The following is a 4,441-nucleotide window of genomic DNA, read 5'->3' as shown; positions in this document are numbered from 1 at the left end:
TCTCTGCTGTGGCCTGGGAAAGCAGTAAAAGATGGCCTGATTCCTTGGGCCCCTGCACCCGCCTGGGAGACCTGGAAGAAGCTCCTGGCTCCAGCTCAGCTCTGGCTGTTGCGGTCATTTGGGGAGTGAATCAGTGAATGGAAGACCTCTCTCTGGCTCTTCCTCTCTCTGTAACTCTGTCTTTCAAATAAATAAAATAATTCTTAAAAAAAAAAATCCTCTTAACTAATCGTAAGGATTTTCACTTGTTTTGTCTCACAGGACTAAAGATATGCATATGTATACATGAGTCTTATCCTGAGCATGAATAAAATAAGTGCCACAGAACATGCATCTCACTTGAAAGGTTACCACCTCACTGAGCCTTTCTTGACTGCTCAATATAAAGGTCCCGTTGCTGCTTGCTTCCCACTCCACTCTCCATTGCTTGATTTCCATCACAGTTCGTATTATCTGAAATTACATTATTTGTATTATAATTTATTGCCTCTCTTTCCCTCTACATCTCAAAAAAGGCCCCAGCAGCAGGGACTTGGCTGATCTTATTCACTACTTTATTCCACAGCATCTCAGACAATGATTGACACAGATAAATACTTGTTAAATAAACAAGTTAATAAATGAATGGAGTCAGTGATGAATGTGTAACAGATATGTAGTCTTCAGATCCCCAGTTTTAGTGTACATTAGCATTACTGGGTGCTTGTTAAAAATGCGGATTCCTTGCAAACATTCTGACTGAGTATTTGGGGAGTAAAGTCCAGGATTCATCATTGTAAACAACTCCTGTGAGTGATTCTTACGTGAGTATCCAAAGACAACATTTTGATGAACACTGCTGTAGTTGAACTTGCAAGGTCTTCAATTTGAAATTCCTCACCCAATCAATACAAGGACAAACATGAGATTATCAGGGGTTAGGGGGCAGATTAGAAGGAGCTCCATCTGTCATCAAGGACAGAAGAGATCTATGTCCCATCAACTGGTCTGTTGCTCCCAATTAAATTAGAAATTAGTGATCAAAAAAAGGTATTAAGTCCTCTTCGCAAATACCAGCAACTTACATTGCTTAGAATCTTCAGAGCACACCACCAGAATTTTTAATTTTGCAATTCACCAACAGATTTTATGCAAGTTAAGATTTTATAAGGATATATCTTTCCCTTAACAATAATTAAACTCGTTTTTATAGGATGCCCTCATATTAATTTTTCATTTTTTTATAAAATAACATAGCTTCCTAAAAAGAGAAAGTCCTTATAGTAGAAAATCCTCACAAAAGCCCACGAGGAGGGAATTCTTATTATTCCCACTTAATGGATGGAGAAGTTGAAGTACAGAGAAGTTGACTGACTTACAAGGTGATATGTATGGCTAGCAAGTGATGGAGCTTGGCTATGATACCAGGTAATTAGACTGTAGAAACTGTACATTTATTCCTTCAAGTACAAAAGAAAGATCTGATTGCTGGTGATTTCTTTTTAGCATCAAAGCAGTACTTAACGTCAGCCCTAGGCATTTGGCTGTGGTTAAGATCCGGGTTGGGATGCCTGCATCGCATACTGGAGTGCCTGGGTTCCAGCCCCAGTTCTGCTCTCCATTCCATTTTCCTGCTAACATGCACGTTAGGAGGCAGCTGGTGATGACTCAAGTACCTGAGTCCTTTCCATCCACATTAAGGCCCTGGATTGAGTTCCTGGCTTCTGGCTTAGATCTGGCCCTGGCCCTGCCATTGTATTTGGAAAGTAAACCAGTGCATGAGTGCTGTCTTTCTCTGTCTCTTCTTCTGAAATACACACACACACACACACACCATTTTTTTTTTTAAAGCTGACTCTAACCAGGAATTTCTGGTTATTTGAGCCAATGGTCCTCTTTTTGTTTAAGACTGAAGGGTTGTGATTAGTTGGAAGACTACTAATACCTACCTCAAGCCCATTTTTTTCTTTAGAAACAGATTCCTTTCTTACTATAAACCGTAACTATAAATTTCTGTGCCATATTGACATCTTTAATCAAGATACTCAGAACATCTAGTATATCATTGGCACTATGTAAACATGCTAGGTAAGTAAACACATTTATTTCTCTTACTGTTGAGCCCCTCCTCCTGTCCCTTCGTATTAGTCATCAGACTAATGGCTTATGCCCTGATTTTCCTTCTGGGTATGGTTTATTATTTGAGAAAGTTCTAGAGAAACAGAATTTATGGTCTGGAGCATGTCTTGGATTGAATCTTACAGCACTTTGTGTTACACTTGTATATTATTAGCCACAGAGAAAATTGAGTTTCTTTTTCCATAGGTTAGTGGCATTTTTGAATCTTTGAGTGTGCGTTTATGATCATTGCAGGGCTTTGACAATGTGCTGGTTAATCGCTACCCCTCCCCATCCATGCTAAGCGGCCTCACCTTGCATCATGGATGGGGGCACTCCCCTAGGCACTGCTTTATGGCGCTCCTCTGTCCTGCAGTTTCCTGATGCAAAGCATCAATACAAGGTCAGAAAGCCAGAGAACACAGGAATTGGGTTATTACTTATCATGAGTATTTGTAAAGTAAACCAGTGCATGAATGCTGCCCTTGGTAGTATAGTCTGTCAGTGTTTTTATCCCTGTAGACCATAGCTCCTATCAGTCTGGCTCTTTTCCACTGGTTTGGTTCTGTTTCCTGTCCTTGGACTTCAGGCCAAACTAAGGGTGAAACTATCTTCCCATTATTGCTGGTCCTTGGGTGCTTCAACATGGTAGACTGTATTTTCCAAAATGGCCACCACAAAATTTATCATCCCATATGCTCTTCCAGAACCTTTCTGCACCAAGAAATGGAATCTATGTACCCTCTTAAACCTGAGCTGAGGGGCCAGGGCTGTGGTGTAGCAGATTAAACCTCCGCCTGTGATGTCAGCATCCCATATGGGCACGAGTTCGAGTTCTGGCTGCTCAACTTCCAATCCAGCTCCCTGCTAATGCACCTGGGAAAGCAGCATAAGATGGCCCAACTCCTTGGGCCCCTGCACCCACACTGGAGACCCAGATGAAGCTCCTGTCTCCTAGTTTCAGCCTGGCCCAGCCCCAGCCCCCTGGGGCTATTTGAAGAGTGAACCAGCAGACTGAAGATCTCTTATCTCTCCCTGTCTTTCCTCCTCTCCCTATAAATAAAATCTTGAAAAAAAAGCAAAACTGAGCTGTTTCTTGTGTCTGCCTTGACAAAGACAATAGGAAACCAATGCAACTTCCCAGGTCAGGTCATCAAAGGAAATTGTTATGGTTTGAATATGTCCCCCCAAAAGTTCATATGTTGGAAGCCTAATCCCCAAATTCATATATGAATGGTATTTGGACAAGGGTCTTTGGGGAGATAATTAGGGCCAGATGAGCTCATGAGTGTACAGCCTCCATGACAGTGTTAGTGGCTTCATATGAAGAGAAATAGCAACCCAACCCAAATGGCCAAACAGGCCAGAGCTAGGCCAATCCAAAGCCAGGAGCCTGGAGCTTTATCTGGGTCTCCCATGTGGGTGTAGGGGCCCAAGCACTTGGGCCATCTTCTACTGCTTTCCCAGGCCATAGCAGAGAGCTGGATCGGAAGAGGAGCAGCCGGGACTAGAACTGGCGCCCATATGGGACGCTGGCACTGCAGGAGGAGGCTTAGCCCACTATGCCATAGCACCAGCCCATGAGATGGGATTTCTGATAGCACATTAGGACTCTCATCTTCAGGAGACTGCAGTTCAACACAATCTGGCAGAAAAGAAAATGTATAGTTTTATATAATTGAGAGGTCCTGTTGGAGAATGATTGAACTGAGGTATTAAAATGATGTCATCTCTTTCAGCATCTCCAGCATACTTTCCTTACCACTGGCTTCAATCTCTGGTGGGCTCCCTACTCAGGGTGGTAGAATGGCCAGTAGTTCCAGACTGAGCCACCCCAGTAGAAAGAGCACATCTCTTTCCTTCCAGCTCCAGCACAAAAACCAAGACTGTCTTTCATTTCACTCTCATGGCCATGGAGAATAGAATCCATTGATTAGGCAAAATTGGGCTATCAGCCTACCCTGAAACCATAAGAATGGACAGTAGGAGTAGAGAGCTCCCAAGAGGAACACTGGACTCCTTTAACAGAATGAAGAGGAAAGGATGTTGGGCAGGCATAAGCAACAATGTCCACTAAAATACCTCGGCAAGATAGCGTCACTCCCAGTTCCATGGAGTAGGAGGCATTTCATGACCTGATCTCTGCTGACTCACCCAGCCATGCCTCTGACAGTTTCCCCAGGTGAACATGTTCTTTGTTACCTCCCAGCACTGGTGTATTATTGGTCAATATTTATCAACTTCAGGGGCAAAAGAAGCCTAGATAGTGATTGCTAATTCCTGTTGTGTAAGTGCTCTCACCATGACTTCAAGAGATTGTGACCCTGTGAGTGTGGAGTTGGGA

This window comes from Lepus europaeus, chromosome 1 (assembly GCF_033115175.1).
Source record: "Lepus europaeus isolate LE1 chromosome 1, mLepTim1.pri, whole genome shotgun sequence".
Lineage (NCBI taxonomy): Eukaryota > Metazoa > Chordata > Mammalia > Lagomorpha > Leporidae > Lepus > Lepus europaeus.
The sequence above is the reverse complement of the archived record's forward strand: the minus strand, read 5'-3'. Positions refer to the sequence as shown.